At 39.4% G+C, this 13900-nt stretch overlaps 1 protein-coding gene across 7 annotated transcripts in view; it reads right to left on the bottom strand.

The window, feature by feature from the left end:
• mef2aa (myocyte enhancer factor 2aa) overlaps positions 1-13004 on the bottom strand; it is a 59972-nt gene extending 46968 nt beyond the window's left edge. For 5 of the 7 annotated variants that reach the window (XM_029433232.1, XM_029433231.1, XM_029433225.1 and 2 more), the window contains exon 1: positions 9640-9800. The gene's annotated coding sequence lies outside the window, so the exon portion shown is untranslated. Of the gene's footprint in view, positions 1-6966; positions 7093-9639; positions 9801-12874 lie in introns of those variants that run through there. The other 2 variants (XM_029433226.1, XM_029433227.1) reach the window with 2 other exon arrangements.
• Between the last annotated feature and the right edge of the window lie 896 nt (positions 13005-13900).

The raw sequence follows: 13900 nt of genomic DNA, 5'->3' as shown, positions 1-13900 counted from the left end.
TATCCATTTCAAGTAGAAAAGCTACTCTACTGCTCAAGGTAAATCCCTTGATGCATATTTGAGTAAAACTTTTATGAACAAAGAAAATGAGGAGAACTTCCTTAATGCAAGAATAGGGTGATGAATTAAGTCTCATTAAAAATGTATGCGCTTGACAACTGAGAAATCATAGACATTACGGTACAGTTGCTATAGTGTCCTACTAGCCCTAGTTTGTGCCTCTAGTATCACCGGTTCATTAGAGTCACAGAGCTAAGCATCCGAATTTCGATCTTTGAAAAAAACAGAAGGTTAACAACAATTAACACCGCTCTGAAGTTATTTCCACAATTCTTAAAGATTCTTCAAACTATCTAGATTTAAAAATGTTCCATCCATCCCACGGCAAACAATGTTACTTTAACCGTGTCATTTTTTTAATAATCCAACAGAGATGGGAGCCAGTAATTACATATTCCCATTTGCATACAAATGATCAGGTTAATGTTAATGTTATGTTTGCAAAGATATATGTCATTTCTGGCTCCCCGGATCAGGCAAAACAGTTGCAACTTGGGATATGGGTTAAAAAAATGTTTTTATTGTGCAACGGAATAGACAGTCTTTGAGGATGAAAATACCTTCAGAACAACTTTTAGTGTTGTTAAAAATTTCCGTAGATTTCTGTAAAACTTGGATGCTTAGCTCTGTGACTCAGATATAATGGTGTCCTGCTAGAGTTTCAAACTGTCGAGGCTCCAGTATGCCTCATAGCAGAAAAGAGGAAAGCATCATTATGACTTGAGAAACTTCTTTATTGGCTTTAACCTCCTGACCCTTAGAAATAATTTCTAATCAGCCAATCTACAGAATGTCATGCTAGATCTGTAACATGCAATGGTCAGACTAATAGCTAACTACTCACTTCATATTAATACCATTGGTTTAACAAACTGTGTCTCTGAGCAAAAGCCCTCCATCACCCACATTCCTTATGACAGTATGTCAGTTTCACAAGTCAATGGTTTGACATGGCACAGTATCAGTATCCAGCTTTCTTTATGGATGACCTCTTCCTGAGTCATACTTTGCTCTTGCTGAGTTACATGTTACACATCTGAATCTCACCTTTCACTATCTCATTACTTTTGTTTTTGTGAGATAACTTGCTGTGAACTGGTGGAGCACATATCAAAAAAACGTATTGGAACTTGTTCTGTTTTTCTAACACACACACACACACACACACACACACACACACACACACACACACACACACACACACACACACACACACACACACACACACACACACACACACACACACAAATAATACTCATGCATGCATGGTCCTAGAGGTTTACACATTTGCATAGCATTACAGTGTGGTGCTGTGGTCTGATGTGGTGCGATGGCATGTGTCCATTTGCATGGTTGTCTATCATCAGATGGACTTCTCATCAGGGAACAATAGTAATGCCAACACCATTGGGAGCATCAGTCCCCCACCCTCCCAGGAACACTGCGAGCTGAGTTAAGTGCCATGGCAGCCTTTTGATGTTGCGCAGACCGCAACTCAGAAATGGTAAACAGCAAAGATGAACCAAGATCTTCCTCCAGGGGGAATCCACAGTGTAAGGATATTAGGGACGTCATGCATAATGTGTCTCAGCAGCAGCGCATTTACCCGATCTCAACACATCTTTGAAAACACTGTGGATCTAGATTAGATGCTGAGATTCCAGATATTCAACTCTTCCCCAGTGTTTGATGATCAGCAGGCAGATTTAACTAAACAAATATTGAGCGCTGCAGAAAGACAACAGTTTTTGGTACACATACATGTAGTCCCTATTGTTTAGGATTATAGTTACTGTCTGCCTCCAGAGAATGTCTCCTTTTAATGGGAAAGAAATGGAAAAGCTCAGAATAAATATTTGATTTTCTCCCCCCATTTTTATCTTCCACTCGATGCCTCTTTCCCACAGTGTTCCATTACATAAAAGGTTTATGCAATCTGAGCAGTGAGGATGGCCATGAGTCATAACAACAGTGAAAGGGGCTAGCTGAAGTAGCATTGATTTTCTTGTTTTTCTTTTTTCTAATTTCATGTTATAGAATTAGTCTGTTACTGATCTCACAAAGGCCTGTTATTCACACATTTAATTTCATGTAAAACATTTCAAATGAAGCAACTACTCGACCATTTATGAAACAGTGTGACACATACAGGCTGAAGAGTGTATAACCCCTGAGTTTGTGATTGTTTGTCATGGGTTTTTATGTTACTAGGTTTCTGTACTGTCACATTGAGAGACAGTTTTACTTTTGAACAATAAGAGTCATGATGCGTTTTAATAGTAAACAGCAGTTTCAAAAGCAGACTATTCCTAAAAGCACTATTTTCAAAGGGCAGATGGGTTAAAAAATGTGCATAATTTCTTAATCACTGATACACGTTGGAGAACTGACTTCAATCCTTACTTCAAATCTCTTGTCTATCTCAATTTAAAAATCTATGGACGTCAATGAACGGCATTCACTGAGCAAATAATCTAAGGGGAAGTTCCGTAGCTACAGCCCACAGTTTCTCCCGAATCAGATGATGTGTGCTAGCTGTCACATGAACACTGTGTGCAAACAGTGTGATAGAGAGAGAGAGGGAGTCAGACAGAGGAAGGGAAAGAGAGAGAGAGACCCCCACAGGCCCTTCTGCTGCTCGCCTCTCCAGGAATCTTTGCAGTCAAACTGTTTACTGATAGCCTCTGGTCCTGAGTCCCAAGGCCAGCGACTGGTGATGAATGCCCCCCCCCCCTCCTCAACCCTTATATACGTTCTGAACACCCCTGGCAGTGGGACCAGCGACAGAGGTTGAGGGGCAGGCGGAGGGAAACAAAATCAAGAACAACACAGTCTGACATGAATACAGGCTGGCAACAGCTCACTGGTGGAAACACTACACCATTTTCAACTCGATTTGCAGCCCACAGCACACAGATGGAAAGTGGACTGGGAGAAAGGGAGAGGACAGACGAGCAGACGCACAAACAGCGGGCAGACTCAACACCTCACTCACAATCACAGTCACACTATAGAGAGCTGGGATCTAGAGGCTGGCAATGCAATGGCAATACTTCTATGATGCCCTTGATTTTAAATGACTAGTTTTGCCTGAATAAAACATTTTATGAAATAAGATAAAAAGATAAATATGACTTGCCAGAGATTTTTAAATTGTGTCCACTAAAAGAGTAAATAGGACCCTTTACGATGCTGTCTGAACTGTACAAGCCTTAGAGATTACACCATGGCTTGTAAGAGCAATACTTGACCAGGCTTACGCTTCCCCTAAAGTGGGCAAGGTAAAAAAAAGTCTTATCATCCTGAAACCTCACACGCAACATAAACACAACAAACTGTACCTCGGTCTAATGCATTACAGTTTGGAAACCTGTGCTCTAGCTAAAAAACAACTTGCATGAGGCGTTTCAGTGTTCATGCTGCTAGAGCTAAGCCCTAACAGCAGAGAGGAAGACAACTTTGAACTACAAGTCAGAGTCCTGCGGTGGGCTGGAGTAGCTTCCAGAGAGCGGAGGGGGCTGGGTCACTTCCCTTCCCTGTTCATATGGCTGATATGTGCTGCAGAATAATGGAAGGAATCACATCCCCCCCCAGCTGCCCTTGTTCAGGCTTCTCAGACAAACAAAAAACAACGATATCACAGGCCAGACCTCCTTCCTGCGGCTCAGGAGGCCACAGGGCCGGTCCAGCTGCGGGAGATCCAACTCTTCCTCCCAGCAGCTACTGGACCTTTAGTCATCGTGCTTGAAGTAGGAGATGTGAAACCCAGATCTTACAGCTGCATTTACTACACCAGCCATTGATAAACACTTTTCCATTGACTCTACTCTACGCAATTCGTAACAACAGTGTAAACAGCTTCATCACACAAAGCTTACCAGACTTTGAAAAAAGTTTACTTTGCACATAATGCAATTGTTTGCTCCTGATGCTTCTACTTAATCGACTCTATACCAAGCCCGAGAAATTAAATCTCCAGTGAGAGATGCTTTTTAAGATCTACAGTAGAACATCAGGAATGCAATACAGTGGGGTATATTAGCAATCATGGGAGATCTTTTGATCTAGTAAATTAGATTATAATATATTCCTTTGATTTATGTTTTTTTCAGAATCTCATTAAAATTCAGTTAAAATGCAACTCAGCAAAGAGATGTCTTTCTTAACTTCCTTTTCAACTATCAGTTTTGCTCTTTACACGATTAAACTTAATATCACCACAGTATTGAGTAGCAACACAGTCACTCGCTATTATTCCGTCTCCATGCAGGCAAATGTCTGTTTCATGTAAATAACAATGAGAAAACAAGTTAAAAAACAATGACTAGCCAAACCACAGGACACACACACATTTGGGTTGTATGCCCAGTACATGTGGCACACTCACTTTTGAGATGATACAAAGTGCAATGCTGTGGTTTTTCTTGCACTCCAGAAAGCCAAAGGAGGATGAGGCATCTTAAAAAGGTGCTAAATGACTCAACTTCTCAAAGTCGTCATCACCTTTGCTCCACCGCATGCTTCCACAGTCTGTCCTCCGAAACCACATAGTGTGCATGTGCTATTCTTTTTGCTCATTAGTGAATGTGGCCTGTCAAAACTTAAAACAGTAGCCGGCCACTGATGAAACTCTCACAGAAATTATGTATGATGCTTTACAAAAAAACTCAATAATTAGAAAATACAAGAAAATAAGTATTGTGTTATTTTAGGACACTACTGTGGCTACAGTTGTTTGTGTGTTTGTATTCAGAGTCACAGTCAGTGACCAGTATATAAGTGCAGCGAGAGACAAAGTAGTATCATAGTGGCGAAAGCAGATCACAGCGGATTTAGAGTCAAGCGGCTCTGCCTGAGGATCTTCCTGCTGCTTCTCCTGTGTGGTCTAGGTTGAAGAGGTGAAGAGACCTCCAGTCAGGCCTCATTTGGAAGAGCAGGGAAGACAGGAAAAGACGGTGCGGACTTAAGCTGCTCTGCCCTGCTCAGCAGCACATGTGCTGAGTAAGACAAACCGGGTGGCTTACCACCAGAGGTCTCAGTCAAGGGCAGGACAGTTGAAAGGTCACTGCTAGCTGTCTTGCTATACAAACAGGGCCTCAGCGAGTAATACATTCACCCTCTGAGCTTACCTCAGGCTATTAGAGGGCCTAAACAATACTAGAGATTATCAACAGACTTTCTGACAGCCACTGCTATTCAGTTATTTAATGTAAGAGCTATATTTATTTACTTATTGTCGTAACTATGGCATGTATTAATTATAGATATTTGAAAAGAGAAAAAAATCGTGTTAAGATAAGTAATAACCTTAGTATGAGTTATATCAATTAACTCAATGATATTTTAAAACTGTATTAAAGTGTATGCGCTATATTTTAATGTTTAAATGGAAATTCCTTTAACTTTGAATCAACCACTTCATGTAAAACGGGAAGTAAGATTTAGCAAGTTGATGTTGTCTGAAACACAGTGTTAACAAAGAGTCATGATCACAGCACATGAAGATCTTGTCTTAAACAGGCAGCACATGCAAACACCACACACACACACACACACACACACACACACACACACACACACACACACACACACACACACACACACACACACACACACACACACACACACACACACACACACACACACACACACACACACAGAGACAGAGAGAGAGAGAGAGGGCAGTAAGGTGTTAACCAAAGTGTCAGTGAGTGACCTATATAGCATTAACTACAAATGTATATTTCTAAAGTGTCTCTTGATCTAAAGTGTTCTGCTTTAAATGTATAGTTTAGGTCTGATTATTAGTTTTCTGTACACCAAAGGCCAGATATGTTTATAAAAGTATTTCTTCTTTAGACTACAGTGCAGGGGACGGTAAACAGTTAACTGCAGTCGAACACATTATCTGCCAGGCTCAAGATTCTGCATCCAACCTCCAGGTCTCACAGGAAAACGCTGGAATCTCCATATTGATGATAGAGCTCCAATAAACAATGAATCATGTTACTAAGATGCTTTTGTTAGTCAAAGAGAATGCTGAATAGTTACAATGTGAGTATTTTTGAGTGATCTTTAAAAATAATCTTTAAAAAACAGTTTTTAAATTATCTACACAAAGAAAACATGAAAGACAATTTTTAATTTGAGAAAAAAAAAGTATCTCCAATCATCTCAATGCATTTGTCTGTGAACTTTCTGATTTTCAGTATCTCATTATAGCCAGTTTCAACAACCAAGAAACTGTATTTAATGTCCACACTCTTTACCAGCGATCTCATCGGTAAAGTAATCATCTCAAATATTTTCATTTAAATAAATGTCTATCACCGAATGAGATAAAACAATAGTGATTTAGCCAATGGCCAACTGATGAAAAGCGCTTGCATTTGCAGTATTACAAACTGGGTGTCTGTGGCGATATATTGGGAAAAATCATGTTTTCCATCACCAAGCAGTGGTTAGTCCGCCAAAGAGGGTAGACGGAGCTAATGCAACGGTCTACAACTCACTTGAGTGTGAAGCAATGTATTATTTTTTCCGCTCTCTGCTAGCATTTCGGGTAAACGGTTACTATGGTTGAACAAACAAGGAAAATAGCAATGACTATCACTAATGACTAAGTGAGATCCAAAAACACACCTGCAATAACCGCTCACCTCCATAGTTGCCGCTAAAGAGAACAAACGGAAATCTTCTGGATTGTAACTTTAAAGCCCACTTGAAGATAACAACCAGCCCTGTAAAGATGCCACTTTAATGTTGCAAAAAAATAAATAAAAAAACTATTCACAATCCAGTCCAAATTAAAAAGAAATGTAGAAAATAATCCTAAAACAACAGTAATAACTATAATTGTTATAATGTTAAAGCAAAATTTACAGTATAAACAAATTCTTGGCTTACCAAACAATCAAAAAAACACTATCCTCTTCATTGGACCAAGAACGCTTAGCTTCTATCTCGTATTTTTACTCAGTACATCCTTGGCTTTCAGCTTTCTGGTGTTTTTGTCCTCCTTGGAAAAATGTCCTGGGAGGAGGAGAGTGGAGGAGAAAGACTTTCACTCAGTGATTCAGAGGCATCGTGTAAACGCCAGCATTCTCTTTCTGACAACCAGCGTTAATTGCAGATCCGACTCGCCCACACACTCCACATTTCTCCTGGAAGGAGAAGCTGAGACACTGAGATTGAAGTGGGATGAGGAGTGCAGTAAAAGATGCTGCAGCTGCCCGTTCCTCACACCGTCACCACCTCTCATTTCTCCCTTTCCACTGAGAACTTGTAAAAGACGCTAACATGCACTTACTCACATTTACAGAGACATGCAGGGGCACCCAAACACAACATGTAACAAGGCTAAAACATTTAATAAACAGTGGTAGTCATTGTGGAGTATCATCCATCTATTTTACTTCATCACCATATCGTTGATTAAATGATAGAGGATGGAATCTAACAGATATATTATCAAACCTCTCTGTGTGCGTTTGCGTAATGGAAAAGGTAGAAGATATGAGGTCTCTGAGGTTAGTTCACCGCATGTATGAGAGAGATATTTGTGATAGCTCTATCTGTGCCTTTACAGACATCATATTCATTCCTTTGACTAATACACAACATAAATTGTTAAAATGATATTCATTTCAGCAGCGTTGAAAGGATCCCTCATCCACACATTAGACATAAGAGCTCACGTGATGTGGATCATGAGCAACAAGGCCCATTACTGGCGAGGCCTGGGGCAGCACAGAAGCTAATGACTGCAGATTGAAGGGTGCTTTACTGCTTTGCTTTAGAAATCACTGGCAACCAGCTGGTATGGTAATGTACACGCCGTCAGAACAGCGGTAACATTAAATGGACAGTGAAAAAGTATGCTTTAATACTGCTGCAACAACTCATCTCCCTGAAGAAATACTTTAACAATAAAATGTGTCATTGGTCCGCCCTGGTAAATGAAGGATATACTTAAAGTAGCAAAATATTTACTATAGTGAGGTTGAAGCAAAGTAGATATATACAAGGTTACATATATATGAGAGTAAACAATACACTGAATACACAGCTTTTATAGATGCTGATACATAGTTTGAATTTGCCGATCTACAAAATATGCTGGATTTTATCCATGCAATAACACAAAAAGCACCAAACATTTTCTAAAGACTTCATATATTAACTTGTAAAAAGAGAAGTGAATAGAGCTCAATTTCAGATGGTGGTATTTTCTGCTACAACCGAATAAAATCTACTCCGTCTGTACAATATTAATGAGACGTGCATGGTGTAGGTATACACTAGAAAACATCTGAGAAGGTCAGGTTACTGTTGGCCATTGCCCACTCTAGCGAGGGGTTAAGGTCACACCGATTCAAAAAACCACCAGACAGCAAAGATCCTCTCTCACTAACTCCAAACTGACCATACAGCTTATCTGAAATGTCCTGTGCACGTCACATAGCCTGTCAATTTAAATGATAAAAAAGTGTGATCGTAAAGAAATCTATCAAGACAACAATTACCTCTAAAACATGTCACATTAATTCACCTGTTTATTTCAGCTTTAACCCCATCATCGCTCTCAAAATAAAGTAATGACTGAGTTGTTTACTTAATAATCAGGAAATATACCATCATCAGGTAGAAGGAGCTCATTCAGTGTTAAAGTGCCGAAATAAAATAATCTTAGGCTCGATGTCATGCTTGAATTCAGGATGTTACAGATAAACAGACAACACTTGTAACAACATGTATGGCATTAAGCAAGTGTAGTGAGGTCACCGCGCACAGGCTGATCAGCACCATCTAGATTTCAGTACCACTAATGTCAAGTACTTATCAAGCTGGCGAGCTTTAGCGTCAACATTCAAAATATATACAAAAATAATTGACTGTATTTTTGAAGTTAAAGTGTGTTGCCGTGGTTTAGTATGTTTTTTTAGAAGTTGTGATAATGTGCAAACATAGCCTACAATATGCTCTTACCTCAACTTCTATTACCTGGATGTTCACTGTGTGAACTGTAGCCTGCTGTTGTTGTGATGGCTCAATGGTGTTATTATATACACATTGATTACTATTTTGCCCAAACGATGCGCCTGTTTTACAAAGTACAGTTTGACAATTCACACTTTCGATCCCAGGATTAACTGCGAAGGGAGTTTTAAGATTCATAAATCACAAAAGGAACATATTGAAGAACCTACACTAAAGCTTATCACCGGCGTATTATTGTTGACGATGAATCCTGTAAAAGTTTTCTCGCAATTGAGTGATATCAACAGCGCGCGCGCGTCTGACTGCACCCTTTAAAACACACACTTGTACGTTTTACGACATCAAAACCTTAAAGATAATTCAACATGACTGATGTTAAGTGACACGACAAGGTTTTTAAATGCTATATATCATATTCTGCGCGTACCCGTGGGCAGACAGATAAACAGACAGATAGATATTTACAGTTAACGTCTCCGTCTTCCAAATCCTCTCTACGTCTCCCTCTTGCGCTTTTCTACTCTCACTCACTGTACCCCTGCCACACTCCGCAACATTGTTTCTATTTCCGTTACTCACCTTTACTCCCAAGTCAGTCGCCGTGGATAGACACTCTATATCGGTGGCTCCAGTGGATAAACGTAATTTCAGTTCACATTTACACGCTGACTGCTATTTTAGGGGGAGCTGACAAACTCAGAAAAAGCCTGTCTCCCTCTTGTCAGCGAGAGACTCCTCCCCTTTTCTGACGAACTGCCTCTCTCTCTCTCTCGCTCTCTCTCGCGCTCTCTCTCTCAAACACACACTCTCTCTCACACACACACACACACACACACACGCACACGCTCACACTCCCACACAAACCGCCGTAAAACATTAGAATGAGTAGTAAAAGAAAAAGTCCCTGTTTATCCCCTAACCCTTCCCCTAGTGAAGTGAATCATGTAGTGTGCTATAGTTTACTGATATATATATATATATATATATATATATATATATATATATATATATATATATATATATATATATATATATTATATTGTTTTTAAATGCTATTACTGTTGTTTGACTCTTGACATAATCATTATAACAACAACCTTGTTCCAAACAGCCCCATGAGTCATATAACGCAGAAAAACAGACTAAACTTGTGGAAACTTGTGGAACTAACAGGAAACAAGAACTAACAAAAACAAAAGTACAACTATCTGAATAAAATACCATAATTACTGAAGTACAATATGTTCTCTTCAAAACTGACTTTTTATTTGGACAACTACTTTCCCAAATTACTCGGCTTGGCCTCATCACATTAGATACATTTGACGTCATATCTCTAAGACAACGGCAATGGAATTTGGTTTAAAAGACACTTCCCACAGCCAATGACAAGCTGCAGCGTCTGTTGATCAGCCAATTAGAAGAGGAAGGCGGGACCTGGTTGACTCGCATATGAGCATGTCACGTGTACGTGCAGGATCAGAGGAGGTGTGGTGTGTGCGTGGCCCATTGGGCAGGTTTTACTGGCGTTTGAAAGCAGGTGCGATAGAAATTGAGCACGATTATTATCTACTGTTTAAACTACGTATTTATTAAGAATGGGACGAACGTGTGGCCAGGTTTAAATAGAGTAACTACTTGCACATGAGCACATATTAGAAATAAATGTTGCAGTTTAAAGCTATGTCAAGTTAATTGGACTACCTGTTTTACATAGGGCGTGAATGCAGTGTTGGGAAGTAACAAGGTACATTTACTCAAGTATTTTCCATTTTCTGCTACTTTATAGCTCTGCTCCACTACATTTTCAAGGAAATGTTGTACTTTTATCTGACACCTATAGTTAGCCTACTGCAGATTAAGATTTTGTTACATGAAACTCAGACAAGTTAAACACGTTGCACAAAAGTTTCACACATTAGGCTTCTCATTCTCTCAAAGTAAAGGCATGTCATGTTACTTTTGAATGACTGCTTCTATATCATTTGACTTCATCATTTAGGTCACAGGACTTCATAGACACATTACTGATTACTTGTCATTTGATATTTTAAACTGCAAAGAGTCACCAGACTAACTCCCTTTAAATTTGAATATACTCTCATCTCTTTCCGTGTTTTAGAAATACCAGTAAACGCAATTTGTTTTCTCCAAACAGAATCAGTGATTTGCCCGGCTGCATAAAACAGTGTGTGATTATTTTGACATCCTCCTCTAATGGCATCCTGTTTTATCACATGCTCACTAATGAAGGGAAGGGGTTTTCACAAAGCATGGCTGCTGTAGCTCATTTGTATTAGTCTAGTATAGCCTGGCCCCTAGTGTATTGTGCTACCTTTTTCACCAGTTAGTCCCAGTCCCAAAGGAAAAGGCTGTGTCTGGTCTTCCTCATCCCTACTGTTTCCTCGGGGCTCTAAGCCAAAGAGTCACCACACTCCTTCATGGCTTTTAATTCCCATACAACATAGTTCCTACATTACTAATAACACCTGAATATATATATATATATATATATATATATATATATATATATATATATATATATATATATATATATATATATATATTCAGGTGTTATTAGTAATGTAGGAACTATGTGATTTCCAATTCACAACAAATGGCAGTTAAAAAATCAATAGCTTGAACTTAAATTTAGTCGGCAAGAGCATCCTCTTGGCTCTTGTCCGTGTACCGGTTCAGGTTAAATGAGGGCGTGCTTTATGGCCACATGAGGCGATGTGGGCTGACTCTTCCTGCAGTTTGCCCGAGCCTTCGTCCGCTTTTGCTTTACTGTGCAAACTCAGGCTCCTAAAAAAAAACACACCACCTGCCAGGTTTCTAACAAGCCAGTAGAGATATAAAAGTCATTTTGTCAATTATAATCTCTGCCAGTTGAGGATAACTGCATATTGCATGTAAATTAATGTGTGCATCATGCATGCATGGCCACTCAAAAAGTGAAAGAAAAACACTAAACCAGAAGGGCACTGTTATTGTTCCTATGGTGGTCACAGTGATGCAATGCACTACTTTTTCCTTTGTGTTTGTATGATATTTGTTGCGCTAAGGTTTTCATTTATTTATGGTGTATTCATCACTACCAAATGAGAGCTTTAGCAACTTTTCATTGAGAATTCTTTTTTTTTAATTATATCTTAAAAATTAATTAAATTTAATCTTTAATTAAATCTTAAAGTATTTGGTCCAAAAATGAAAGCCTATTAGCAATATTGCATTATTTAAAAATGTTATAATTTAGCATAACAATTATTACAATATAAACAACTGACTTTATCTTCTCACACATGCATGTTATTCTGCTCTTTCCTCTGCATTGCGAGTAACGATAGTAACAACAACAATTAGACAGAGGCCGTCCCCAGCTGTTTTCTCTGAGTGTTTTCAATCAGTAAAGTTTCTGCTGTGCAGTGGTTGTTAGTGAGTTCAGGCTGATGCCAACAGACAACAATGTGGATCCAAATTGCTCTCAGCATCTCTTTTAGCTGCACCTTTGTGTCGACATACACCCCTCCCATATTCCCAAAGTGATGCCAGCAACAAAAAACAGTGATGTTAGCAAAAATACGCTAAGGTAGTGATTTATATCAGCTCATTAAGTTTCCCCTCAACATGAAGCTACAGTATATGTAGAGTGATATACATTCTAAAATCCACATAATCACACAAAAGATACAATCTTGCATTAGATTTACTTGTTTTTCTTTTTAACTGAGTCAATCTTGAAACAGCATTAGTGGTAATTGGCATCACATCTCCATCATGTGCAGGACCTGTCCTGACACCTGTGTCTCACCTGTTTGTCGTTGTTGTACCAACACCTTCACAGAACCTGCTGTTCCAATCGTCACTTTACCCCCCCTACAAAATTTGGTACTCTCTTCCTTCCTTTCTTTCTGTCTACAACACTTCCTCTTTTTTCTGCTGCCTTTGTTTCACTCTGCCCATTGATTTACCTCAAAGCCAGACCAGCTGGCTTTGGATGCTTCCCTCAGAGCCCTAAGAGGCCGTCTTCACACGCTGTTCCTCCTCTTGTCCCTTGGTCTCTCTGCAGGCAGAGAGCAAGGGGGGCAGTGGTTTGAAAGGTAGGACCCCAGATGGACATAGACATGTCGGGCATGCGTTATATGACAGGGCTTGGCTCAGGGCTCGCTGGACCAGCCACAGCTGTCAGTCATAACCCCAGAAGGTGTTGAAGAGTTTTCCTATGTCCCACAGAAGGCTGAGAGGAATGTAAAAATGTTACTTTCTACAACATAGGGAAAAGTAAATAGAAAATGCTTATACATTTCTGTGTGATTCAGTGGGTTTATAGTTAAATGAGACACATTTTTTAAACGTAATTTATCAAACGTCCATGTCAGGTAGTTTGCCTTTTGAAATTATTGGAGAAAACGTATTTTGTATGACGTAATAAGTGATGCATTTCAACAAGTTGTAGGGACATGCCAAATAACGGTTTGTTCCAGCAGGGCTTTGATGCGCGACAGCTGGCATTTCCAACATTGCACCAGACCACAAATAGACCTAGACACTCTTTCTCTCCAATTAAAAAAGAGACTAAAACATGCATCTCATGCAGCAAGCTTTATTAGGCTATATAAGTCAAGTTTGATCTACAATATGATAGCGAGGAAGGAAATAGATGTTTATTTTGTAAATGAGAAAGGCACAAACAGATCACTGAGTCACAGTTTTCTCAGACAGCAATCTGACCACGAGCTCTGAAATAACATTTCATTATCTGAAGCTCATTAAAACAGCCTTTCTGAAAAGCCCTCAACGCTCCTCACCAATCCCTGGTCCTTCACTCGCTACACAT

Source organism: Cottoperca gobio, chromosome 6 (genome assembly GCF_900634415.1).
Source record: "Cottoperca gobio chromosome 6, fCotGob3.1, whole genome shotgun sequence".
In the NCBI taxonomy this organism is placed as follows: Eukaryota; Metazoa; Chordata; class Actinopteri; order Perciformes; family Bovichtidae; genus Cottoperca; species Cottoperca gobio.
The sequence above is the reverse complement of the archived record's forward strand: the minus strand, read 5'-3'. Positions and strand labels throughout refer to the sequence as shown.